Below are 13,715 nucleotides of genomic sequence, written 5' to 3'. Positions count from 1 at the left end.
TAATGATCTCCAATGGCATTTATTGATTAATGGGGTTCAGGTGGCTGTAAAAGCCCAAATTCTCTTCTGGGAGCCTTACTTGAGAGGTTGTTTAAGATAAATTGGGTTAGATGGCTATGCTGCGACTCGATGGCAATTGCATTTTTACTTAATAATTTGGCTGTTGAGAACATCCAGTCAGCGATTAATTTAATTTGCAGGGTAACTCAGTTCTCCTTAAGAGACCAGCTCATAACACTTTTCGTTCTATTTGCTTCCGTTCATAGGCATATGAATGCTGGAGACAAGAATGCATGCAACCTTATGTGAAGAAGTTTCACATTTCTCTACTTTCCCATTTTTAAGTTTGGTGGACTCTGACTAACCTGCAAATGTGTATCACATAATGATGTTTGACAAATAAAACATTGATCCGTCATGTGCATGGCGTGACCTCTTTAGCTGAATTAAAAAACACAAATGCTGCAGATTTGCAGTGTTGCAGGGAAGTGGAATATATTGTATATATTTACATTTGAGATTTACCATTATTCATTATGTCGAATTATAAGACGCTGCACAGTGAAGTCAAGACCATTGCCGTGTCCAGAGAAATGGTACATCCTCAAAATGTAGTGTCTTGAGTTTGTGTAATAATATTAGATGTGTAATATTATGTGTAACATTTCGGCATTGGTGGTCAGGAGATGGATGTTCTTTTGAACTGATTTTCATGAGAATGCAGTTTCTCGGATTCCCATTGACTGTTGTGTGTGTGGGCGATAAATCACCACGCACCTAGGGATGAGTCTGCTCCTTGTGTGGGTTGTGGGAAATCGGGCTGTTTTGTATTTGAGAAATATTTTATGTGTTAATGCTCACGTAACAGCATATATGATGCCTATGCATTTCTCATGCTTGCTAAAATCGGTTACATAATGCTTAAGGAGACTTTGAATTGAATACTGAAGATGTTCTTGTCATTGGCTCCTGAGGGATGACCGCATCTGTTATTGCATAATTGACTCAATGACAGCAAAGTATCTTACTCCAGTTATTACTGACTTTTATAATAGAGAAATATTAAGAAAGCAGTATTACTTTACTCTTAGGGATTGTGTTTCTAACAAAAATTGCATCTAAGGCTGGTCATTTGCTGTTAGTTGATTTGCTGTTAAAATACTGTTAGTTAATTTGCATATTCATGAGAATTGACTTCATGTTTAAGTCTGGACAGCTTTAATTGACAGTTATGTGGTTTAACTATTTAAATATGCATGAACCTTCCCTTTATTTATTAGTAATCTTTGTTATTTGAATGTTTAATTGAAAACATCTGTTTAAAATAATTGTCATGTTTCTGTTTATGATGAGTATTATGTATTTTATGCTGTCCTTGAATTTTTAATCATATGGATGATGCAACATTTTACATATTCAAAATTATTTGAATAGTATTGAAGACAAAATATTTGAATATTATGGTTTCACCATGACAACTTCATGACTAGTGATTAGTTATGGCTATGCCATGGAGTTACTAACCAGACTTTTATATTAAGCAATGAATGGATTGCAGCTTATTGAAGCCATCTATGGATCTGCGAACAAAAGAGTCTGAAATAAAACAATGGGACCACCAATAATCGAAGCCCACTGGCACATTTTAAGTTTCCCATTTCATTCTGCATAACAAAAAAATGCCTCCTTCACTAACAAAACCCCCAAATCAGGACCAAGGACATCATTCACTGTACCCAAATCAGCCATTCATTTCTTTACCCTCCTCACCATGTTCAGGGCTTAGCTTTGATGCTTCGTCAAGATGGTTAAGCATACCCAGCACACACCCTCCATCCCCACAATTGAGGCGTTACTCTGTGCTTGCATGTTGCTCGGGCTGTAAGGTTAAACACACAGGCTCTCTTTATGGGGCTTATGAGGCTTTGGCCCATGGAAGCTCTTAAGTGAGGAGGTTTCTTTATTCTGATGGTAACTGCTCCGGGTGGTCCTTCTCAAAGTAGGAGTAGTGGTCTGTTGGCTAAATTTGATGCAGGGCTGATACACGACTGGCACTGCTCTTCATGTATTAACACTATGAGCTGCCACAATTTGAAGGTGAAGTGTGTAAGTTATGCACTAATAGCGATTTCCCTCACATCAGGGATATTAACGCTCACTAAAACGAATAAAAGCAAAGCTGAAATGAAATACTTAAAGACAGGTAGAAATTAAAGCACTAAATGTATTAACTGAAAATAAACTAAAAATATGACTAAAACTATGATACATAAACTGCCACATATCTTTCATTAGATCCCACCCTAGTCCAAAACCAAACACTTAAGTTCCACTCTCACTTACAACAAGATTCCAAGTGCTTTACCATATTCAAAGTACATTAAACATCACTGAACAACTTTTGGAAAGGCAGTCTGTCTGTCTGTCGGTTAGTTTCATGCAGTATGGATCTTTTCTAGCTCACTCTCGGATATAAGCATCAGCTTTAGCGCTAATACTAAAACCGAAGATGAATTCTCAACCAATAAGTAACTCATTTCATTTTACAGTTCACTCAGTAAGGATATCTGCGTTCCTCTATTACATTAAGTCTCTTAGACCGACTATAAGCTTGGCTGCTCTCAGTCTGTCCTGCCACTAATTGGTTCCCCTTTGTGTCTGTTTGCTCTGGCTGTGTGTGTGAAAGGGGAGGAGCAGGTTTTTGCTGGATCTCGCTATAGCTTCAAGAGGCTGTGCTTCTGACTGTGTAGTTTTTTTGAAGAGAGTGCTACGGAGAACTTATTACCCAGACTGTGATTCTAATGAGATTCCTCCAAAAAGCTGAGATCCCAGGCAGTTTTAAGGAAGGCCACTTTAACAGCCCCCCAACCCCCCGTAATGATATGCAGAATATGCATGTTGTTTGTTGTTGACCTATATTTGCACCCCAACAGTGAAATGTGTCAGAGGGTGCTGGTGTTGAGGTTTGGAGTGGAAGATTAACGGGGTGATGAATTGAGAAATAAACTTTCCCTTGAGGTTTTGATATATAAAAGGTCATGGTATTAGTATCTATCTATCTATCAAAGTATTAGTGCTTTGCAATATATCGAAATTATCAAAATATCGCAAATGTACATATCGCAATATGCATATTGCAATGGCACGCAATATCTGAATGATTTTAATAGGCTAGTTTAACATTGTGAAAAGTGTACGTTTTAATAACAGAGAAGACTGGGCACATGACTGTTACTTATGTGACTTGCTTGATGTTAAAAAGAGTTGCAGTCTCGCACTGTCTGACACACACCGAAACGTGAACGATTTGTGACATAAATGTTTGCTAAAAAACTGTCACTTTCAGAAGTTGTAGAAATGCTTTCTTTTTCCAGAAAGAATGTGAAACACATGGTTTTAAAACAATTTTTATTTATATAATACACACTAATTGCAATATCGTATCGCATAGCGAATATCGCATTATTTAACAAGTTATTGTATATCACATTTTTCTTCAATATCGCTAAGTTTCAGAGCTGAAAACTCCCTTGTTAGTCAAAGAAAAGCTTTTATAGACACCAGGCTCGGTCCTGTGCTCCATACTTACGTCATTGTGCTAGGAAGCACCGCCTCTACAGAATCTACAGCGTGTCTAATCCAGTAGCCCCGCCCACCGACTCATGGAGGGCTCGTGCTAGCTGGTCAACAACAATAAACATGTCGAGAAAGATTAAGATATTGTGCTTTTCCTGGTTGTGGAAGAACACATTCGCTGCATAAGCTTCCTTCGGATCCTAATATTAGGAATAAGTGGTTGAACTTTTTTTTAAATGAAGTTCCAGCTCACATGGGGAAGACATGTTCACTGCGGAATCGTTTGAGAACAAATCTCCGGTCGATGCTGGATTTGGATCCGACAGGAATGGTGCAGCACACTTATGTGAGTAAAACGTGTTTTTATATGTGATAGTTTTGCATTATTATAGATCGTTTTCCTTATGTGTAAGTGTCTAACAGAACATACCTTTAACACGCTGGACAGCCCGGCAGTCCGATGAATCTAATAATATTCTCGCAAGGCAGTCTGATGAATCTAATAATATTCCGTTCTGCTATTCTCTCTCTCAAATGGGCGGCGTCCACGTGCGCACGTGTGTGTGTGTTTGTGTGTGTGTGCGTGCGCGCGGTTCACGCTTATATCGTCCGATCTTGCGGGCTATGTGTGTATCGTATGTGTAATATAAAAATAAACAATTTGAATGTAAAAACCACACGAACATCATTAGTTGACCTCAGACAACAGTATAAAAAAATAAAAAAGCTAGTTCATTTAACTTTTTTACCCAACAACCATAGTGGTTATTGCATGCCTGCTGTTACTTACCATTTTTGCTTTTGCCATTAAATTACGGACATGGCATTCATCCAAATAACAACAAAAACATAATAATTATTATTTATGTATAATGTTGCACTGAGGACACCAGCCAGATCCCCTGTAGTGTTTGTCAATTTCCCGTTTGTGAACAATTTATGTGTGTTGATGTAAATAAATGCCTCTTCGAGGGCTGATGCCACACCCCCTGTGTCTGTCGTGTGCTCCGACCCGTCACTATATATATATATAGACTAATCCAAACCATATTATAGGTCCAGTATGTATTGATTTCCCTTCCTGGTTGTGACTAGTATGCTGACGATATATCTGCTGGTATGAGTGGCTATGCACATAACATCATTCAGAGTGCACTAGTGCATAAACGGAGCTACTCGTCCGCCTGTGTGTTCAGTGGGTGAAGTTTGGGTGTCTCTTGTGAAGCTTAATGAGATCTGTGGGGGTGAGAGTGTGAGAATGTGTATGAGATCAAGAGCATTTGTGAGCGAGCGTGCCGGGAGGGTCATGGTACACTGTAAGACAATCCTGCTGTGAAGTATTAGCCTTGACCAGTGAAGCATGTGCAAGACAAGAGTGAAAGTTTGAGGGTTTTTTTCCCCTGTCTGTCATTTTCTGTTTGGCATGGTGAATGCAGCTTTTGAGGATCCAAAATATATTCCCCCCAGCATCCCAAACAAACCATCTTAACTGGGCTTCCTGGATAGTACAAAGGTTAAACCGGCCACATCTGAACACAGCATGTTAATCAGTGCCAATAAAGAGCCATTGTTAGCCATTGACAAAAACAAGGCATTTTTTTAATGTTTTTTCCTCCTTTCGGCTTTTGAGGTGTAATAGTAGTAATAGTTTGGCGATTAGCACGGTCCAGTTCTGCATTCTGTGGGCGTAAAGCATCTTTCTCAATTTATGGCCATTCAAAAGTAGCCCTGTATTCTGCTGAAATACCGTATTTGATTTCCGTATTTCATTAGGGGTAATATATTGGTACCATGTCGTTATAGGCTTCTATTAGAAAAGTTCAAATTTGTACAAATTGCCAAATTTTCAAATCATATTTTTGGATTTTTATTTATTCATGCTTTCTTGCCCAATATATACATTTTGATTAATGTTGCCATCATTATTTGTATAAAAATTGTTGAAAGGAATATTCACTTGGAGCATTTAAAATTATTGATTTTTTTTTTTTTAGTGCTTCATTTTTAAACAAAATAATAACAAATCAGCCATTCATCTGTTATCGGCCAAAATATTGAAAAAAATATTGTCCTATAGGTATCAGGTGCATCCCTATTCCCTACATTATATTACAGTAGATGTTTAACCTGTGACAGAACTTTTATGCATAATTTTACAGCACAGGACAGTTGAAGGTGGGGTAAGTGCTTTCTGGTAACCGTTGTTGTTATTTCAAATCACCAAAAACAAACACGCCCCTACCCCCAAAAAGGGTCTCGGCCCTGTTTTGATAGCTCCGCCCCACACACATACGTAACCCAGGCGACGACTATGGCAGAATCTGTGTGTTTCTAATCCAGGTCGAATATTCAATTAAAGTCACCACTTACATCACAAAAACACAAACTGTTCTCATGAACAACTCGATAGTACATAAGCATGTAAATCGAACTAATGAACATATTACAATTATGACAAGATGAGAGTTATAGCGATCACAAAACACAAACCGCTCTCATGACATCTCGATAGTACACAAGCAAAACAGTCCAGCTAACGACATATTACAGTTATGACCGGATAAGGGTTATATAGATCATGAAAAGAGGAAACAAACATATATTAGGAGTAATGAATAATGACTTGACCTGAGCACTCTCTTCTCACCATCAATAATAAACACGCCCCTTACCTGCTGATTGGCTAAAAGTTTATTATTAATAGTTTGAGACTGCATTTTTGCAGAACCATCAGCCAGTCAATTTTATCAGCCATCATTTTCCTGTGGCTTCAGAATGAATAGTCTCATGGCATTTACAGCTCAAGTGATTGGCTCTAAGGGTGTGTTCACGCTTACAGTTCATTTCGCTTGGTTCGTTTGCTCCGGTTTATTAAAAAATGAAATGTTTAGTTCTGGTCTTAACATACATATTGGGATTTTAACACTGAACCTAAAGACGGCAAACCTAAAGGCATAGGGATATGTTTACAACCTGATTGGTTGGCATTTATTACGTTAATTACAAGACACAACTTACTGAGCATCCAAAACAATGCTGTGTGCCGGGCTAAATACATTGTATATGCGTAGCCTAAATATGATGGTATTTTGGCCAGCAAAGAACCTGTGAAGAGGTTATAAAATATGTAAAGGAGTCAGAACAGTAGGAATCTACCCGTCACACACACAAATGAAGATCTGCTGTGAGGATTCACGGTTCTGAAGCCTGTAACGAAATTGTGATGAGCAACATTGCGACTAGTCCATATGATGAGGGAAAAAAAGTCTTTTTATGATTGCATCTTGTAATGATGTGTCCTTTTTGATTCGTTTACATGTCTTTGGTCCATGTTGCGTTCACGTGGTGCGTTCAAGTCCTCCTGGGATGTTCACATTTACGAGGTGAGAAGTCGTGTTTACGACATCATGTGCATCAAGTCTCTTTGGTTGGAGCAAGATGGCGGTGTATCTTTCACGAGAATATAGCAATTTTTGTTAGCTCTGCTTGTAGAAAATGAAGAACAAAGAATGTGCAAACAAAGAATCAGGTGAGGTTTAAACAGTAGCGTTACATATTAGAGTAATTGTTATATTACTATGCTAGCTTACTTTGTTGTAAATGACAGCCTGAATGTGTCACTGCTAAATGCCGTTATATAAGCCAAGCAAAGCGTTCTCATCAGCTTCTTCATTCATGTTCACTGTGGTTTGTTCAAGCGGCAACCTCCCGCGATCTCTCTTGAAGCCAATACGGAAGTAATGTAAACTGTAATTCCTTAACTGGCCACTAGGGACAGGCTCCAGAAGGGAGCAGAATCTCATTGAGCCCCATGTTAAAATTCTCAAACTTTACACCAGAAAAAAACATGTTTACAGCCTGGTACAAATTGTGGTTTTGGCTTATAAGGCTAATTTTGATCTTCATGACAACTCTGAGGGGGGTGAATTTTTTTATAACTCATTCGTTTCCGTTATATAAAGCCTTAAGGTTCTGCATAATTAAGGGCGTGGTTACAAGTGGATAGCCATTTATCCGCCGTCTATAGTTATTGCGTCACCTCAGCTCCGCGCACATCCCGCCTTTTTGCCCATTTTCTGTTATCCGGGAGTGACACGCGATGACTCGCTCACAAGATGGCAACGCCCAGCTCGCCCCTACTTTAAGCTTCAGAACGGCTTATCAGAATCCTATGGGTGACGTCACGGACACTACGTCCATATTTTTTTACAGTCTATGGGTTTGTTGTTGTGGTTGTCGTGACTCCGGAGCTCCGGAGCGCTAGTTGGTGTTCCAGTGTAATCGGTCCGTCGAAACTCATTCATTAAAAAACGTTCCGCGGTGCAAAAATAAGTGTGGTTAAATTTTTTTTTTTTTTTTTGCGTAATTAATTAATATATAACACTATATATAATATATATAACACTGTAACATATATATATATATATATATATATATATATATATATATATAGTTTAGTTGAGTTCTTACATTATCCCCAATTTTTCGGACTATTTGTAAATTTTGAGAAAATTGCTATTTTATTCTTTTGTTATATGCTATTAAACATCAAATTAAAATTTTTGGGTCAACAATCACTTTAACCAAGAAACCGGGACGTCTGAGGGTGTCGCCTCTGAATTGCATCATATCTGCGTTACCCTCTGTATCTGGTTTTATTCTGCAGAAACGCTTTACTCTTAGCAGTGTGCAACAAGTGTCACAACAACCGCCACACTCAGATGTATCTATCTGACCGGAAAAGCAGAAATGGCGCAGTCGACTGTCCCGTAACAATTGCTCCAGTGGCCTTGCTCAGCTGCCTCAACACTCACCCCTGCTCTGCCTCATTCTACAGTAAAGTTAATAACCGCATCCATTAACATGATTTCTGCCCAAGTCCTATCCTGTCATCAAGCCACGCCTTTGTTTTGAATAGGTGCCCTCTAGTGGACATAAAATTTACATAGTGTAGCTTTAAAGGGATAGTTCACTTTGAAATTAAATTTGGATATGTTTTAGCTTACCTCATGGGCATCCGAGATGTAGCAGTATTTGTTTCCCCAGTAGTTTCAATTTTGATCATTTTAGGTCAAACCGTTCTTGTCTGTGCCTCACATAATGCAGGTCTATGGTCACCACTTCAAAGAGCATACACAGAGAAGTCCAAATTAAACAATCCCCCATCGTAAGTACACACTGATGGCCTAAGACACAAAACGAGCAGTTTGTGTGCGAAAACGAACAATATTTATATCATTTTTACCTCTTGTACACCATTACGTCCGACTGATCCAAAGGCGCGCGTGCGTGTTTCCTAAAAACAATATAAATACTGAGCACAACTTAACATCCCCTAAAACATTGTTCATAACTTAACTCCCACGAGCAAAGATTTCAGAATTTTCTCCAGGTATTATTAAACTTGTTGATTGTGTCAGGTTCTTGTTTCCTGTGATTGACAGAAAACCTGGTCAACTGGAGAATGCTATGAGCTTGGATGCAGGTAGATTTAATGCATCATACAGCTGGGGGCCTGCATTGGCAAGTGTTTATACATGACTAAAAATGTGTGTAGTGTACATAGTAACCTGGTTACTTTTTGTGCCACTCCTTTGACAGCTGACTTGACTGAACTTTAAGATTATAATATCCTGTTGAATTGAATTCTGTTTATTTGAATTGTATTTATTTTATATTTTAATACGCAATGTTCTAATGTTTCTAATGTTCACAATGTTTAAGTTTTTATTTCATAATGAGCCTGACATAGTGTTGTTTACAATTTAAAACAATTAATCATGCCTTATATTGTAACCACCTCCTAGAGTCAACTTGTGGGTATAATTGTGGATATAAAAGGCTGTTTTATTACAGCTGGTTACAAGAGTTAATACCTCACATTGTTGTTACACACACAAGACCTCTTGCAGAGTCCAGGATGTGTTGCTACAGTGGATCATAGTCGATTAATCAACTTTATTTGCATAGCCAACACTTCTTCATTCACTGCCTGGTTTTATGCTGCAGTTACTGTAATGACTGTGCATAAGCCATGATGGGGCTATTTAATGTCAAGTGTTAGCATATGAATACGAATAATGGGAATCCCCCTGAATCATGATTCTTAATAGCAAATTACTGCGACTGATATGCTGCATCTTGGAAGTTTAAAGGTGGCTTGACCAAGAACTGTCAAACAGCATTTCCTCAGGCACATTTGTTAATATTCAGCAATAAATTTGTGTGAACATGTTATGAATTCTTCTCACAGATCTCGGAGCACCAGCTCTGTTAATGCTGTTGCTAAGCTACTGGTGAAGTGATGTCGTGGAAGGAATTCAGACTCCCTGTGCTGGATATCAATTGCTTTTCTTTATATCTTGTAAGCCATTGTCATTTCCTTGTTGATAATTTTACTCACCTTTTAGCGTCATATTTATTTGTTGTTTTTACTTTAAGACAAAGTATTTGACCCTATTTAAAATGGCAAGAGATACACTCTCACAATTCTTTGATATTGCTGCTTGAAGCAAGTCCAGAATAGTTAATGCTGGCTAATCACATTCCTAAAAGCTTTCTTGTTTTCTTTATAATTGTTCTTTTATGGAGGGGGTCGATTTACTGTATCCTCAGTTACTGTTAAGACGTCAATACTAAAGCTGCAGAATGCGTTTTTAACACTGACTCATGTTTTGACAGTAAGCAGTACTCGTCGAAACCAGGTGAATGTCAGTTTCTGTCTACATTAGGGCATTTGGAAGATAAGGCCCGCAGCAGACTTCAGGTCTCCTCCCCTGGGTTGCTATGGGAACCACCCATTTATCCAGTTCTTTCCAGGCGTAGCTATCATTTAGGCTCGGTCATCTGTGGTGCTTCCTCCATTAGCAACGCTTCCATAAATGAGTTCTGATTGACTGAATGTGAGACAGTCCTTCATGCTCATGGGAGAAGTCCAATTAATCGGACAATGCTGATATTCTGATTGGTTACACCGTTTTGACTGGATTACAGATGCAAGCTTGTGTTTTAGCGGGATTTTCAGCACTCAAGAGTAGTAATGGCCGCTTCAGACATAGCCATACACATTTGCCACAGGTGCCTCTTCACACAATGTGTTCTTTGTGACTTTAAGTCCACTTGAAAGAACGCAATTACATTCCACTGACATGTCAAATGCCGTTTTTTGGACAAATCAAAGAGAAATGATGTTTTGAGAAATAAAATGTCCTTTTTTTCTTCACAGAGATTATCGTAGCTAGTGTTATTTTTCTAACGAGTGGTCCTAGCCTTTTAAACTAGCCAATCAGAAAATGCTCTCTTGTACATTAATATTTAAATATTTGGACTTAGTAAGGATTTTTAAAGTCTTTGTGAAATATGTCCATTGTGCTCACCAAGGTTTCATCTATTTGATGAAAATTAAGTAAAAACCGTAATATTGTGAAATATTATTACAACTTAAAATACAGTTTCTATTTTAATATATTTATAAATTACATGTATTCCTGTGATGTCAAAGCTGAATTTTCAGCATCAATACTCCAGTCCTTAGTGTCACATGATCCTTTAGAAATTATTCTGATATGCTGATCTGCTCAAGAAACATTTCTTACTATCTTCAATTTGTTGAAAACAATTGTGCTGCTTAAAGGGTTACTTCAGCAAATAGCATATGGCCTTGTATCAGTAGAAACCCTGGGGTATATTTAAATGATTGTGCTTTCCCCCCTCATATCCCCCTGAGACAAGAGATTTATGCATTTTATTTCTGGAAAAATTCATCCTATGATGGAAATAGATGATATTTGCATCATAGGAGGAATGTTTGGCCAAAGGCTAAAGACTACAGCCAGCAGAGGGAGCTATTTCTGCATGTTTTGAATCCGCGCATGGGGGATGGTAGATCACACTCAGAGCTCAGCTCGCAGCTACAGGCACTCATTTAAACGGAGCTATGGTGAGCAATGTAAGTCTTTTAACTTCTCAAATTAATTTCTATGAAAGTTAAGTTTGCAAAGGCATGAACTGAAATTCGCCAGACTGAACTCGCGTTGTGAATGTATGCCGTGAGTGTAGTCGCAATTACCTCAGCTCTCATCATGATGATGCACGAGAGCTCATCAGCTCATTTATCTGACTCCTGCAGTTAGTGCTCAGTGCTGTGATACTCGCGCGGTGACTCACTCATTATATTGAACACACACGTTCAGTTTTTAGTTGTGGTGTCTTCTTCAACTCAATCACAGTAATCCAGTTGGTGGCTTTGGGAATGGCCTCAAAGGGCAGCGAAGCATTCTGGGAATTGTAGTCTTTCATCCCCATGAGACAAAAATACATTTTCTATCTTTTCTCAGTCTAGAAGGCACCAAAGTCAAAAATAATTTCACATTTCTACTACATTGATGACCCAGTTTAAATACAGATTCATCTTACCAGCGCTGAAGTACCCCTTTAACGGTGCACTATGTAGCATTTTTGATACAAAAACCACCAGGCCATTGTTATATTTTTTGTTCAGTTGAGTTCTTACAATATACCAAATGTTTCCAACTATTTGTACATTTTGAAAAAATTGCTATTTTCACCAAGGAACCGGGATGTCTGATGGAGTCGCCTGTCAATTGCGTCATATCTGCGTTAACTACCCTCGTTTTCCCTCGGAAACGCTTTACTCTTAGCAGTGTTACTAAGACAAAAGCGGGCACAGCGGCCGGCGAGCGAACGCACAAAGTAACATCATAACAATTTTAAACACACTTAAATGTATCTAATATGATAAACAGAGCTGTGTTACCTCATACTCATGACCGGAAATGGCACAGGCAACCGTAATAATAATAGTCCCTCTGCCCGCGAGGCATGTGTTCGGCAACAATCGCCCCAGCGGCCTTGCTCAGCTCCTTAAGACTCGGCCCTGCTCTGCTTCATACTACAGTTACGTTAATAATCGCACCCATGAACATGATTTCTGCCCCAGTCATATCCCAATTCTTTTCCACCAGCTGTGAGGGGAAGACCACGTCTCCCAAAATTCTGCACTCAAACCTGGCGTCATCAAACCACCTTTGTTTTGAATAGGAGCCCTCTAGCAGATGGAAAAGTTACATAGTGTAGCTTTAATATTTATATTAAGTAGAATATATTGTTGCAATTTACTGTGTCTTGAGTCAAAATAAGTCTTTTCTTTAAAAAAAAGTTCCATTTAATTTAAATGAGCAGCAGAGCAATGCATAGATAACCAATGACAAGTGAGTTTCCCTTAGAAAATGTTGGTAAGTTTACAATGTTTCGTTTGTTAACATTAGTTAAAGTGGGGGTGAAATGCTGTTTCATGCATACTGAGCTTTTTACACCTTTAAAGACTTGGATTCCCATCCTAAACATAGACAAAGTTTCAAAAACTAATGTTGGACGTTGATGGAGTATTTCTGTGTTAAAAATACTCCTTCCGGTTTCTCACAAGTTTCGGCGAGTTTTTTTCGAGTATGGGTCTACTTGACGTTAAATAGATCAGAAGGTCCTTGTATGGGCTGTACGGGCTCTTCTCCCGGTAGGGTGCGCGCGCGCGCGTAACTAGAGGGAGAGAGAGGAAATGCACGCTGTAAACAGTCTCTCAGGTGCAGATCCAGTCGTCCGTGAACACTTATGACGCACCGCGCACCACTTTATTCCTATGGGTGACGTCGAGCGACTTCAACGCTTCAGCACAGCATTCCGGGAAGGCAGCGCTGCATTTGAACCGATTTGAACGCAGAAATGACGGGTAGCTTCAAGGCATCGCTTCAGTCGCTTTGCAAAGTGGATTTCCACGGTCACTGCTGTCACAGGACTTCACCAAATCATACCAAAGAAGTGTGTTTTTGACAGAGCGGTCCCAGCGATAAAGTTCGGTCCTGCTTTGGAAGCAGCCGGTGAGTAAATCAACTTCAAATGTCTCTGCTATTGGCTACCGTCGCATGAGTAAACATCAGTAAACGATACGATCGCGTGCTTTGTCATTCAAATGCGCTAACGGTTACTCCATTGTTGTTCTGTATAACGTTACACTAGTCTGACGTGCAAAACCGTTTTGCTTGCTACCTCTAAGGTCTAGTCACATACAATAGTCCATAAACCGAATCATGTCCTCATAAACTGTGCGTAAAGACACACAAAGG

At 39.0% G+C, this 13,715-nt stretch overlaps 1 protein-coding gene across 2 annotated transcripts in view; it reads left to right on the top strand.

The window, feature by feature from the left end:
* The window catches only part of dapk1 (death-associated protein kinase 1), an 88,193-nt gene that overhangs the window by 1,569 nt on the left and 72,909 nt on the right, over window positions 1-13,715 (top strand). The gene's annotated exons all lie outside the window — the stretch shown is intronic.

This window comes from Pseudorasbora parva, chromosome 3 (genome assembly GCF_024679245.1).
Source record: "Pseudorasbora parva isolate DD20220531a chromosome 3, ASM2467924v1, whole genome shotgun sequence".
Taxonomy (NCBI): domain Eukaryota; kingdom Metazoa; phylum Chordata; class Actinopteri; order Cypriniformes; family Gobionidae; genus Pseudorasbora; species Pseudorasbora parva.
The sequence above is the reverse complement of the archived record's forward strand: the minus strand, read 5'-3'. Positions and strand labels throughout refer to the sequence as shown.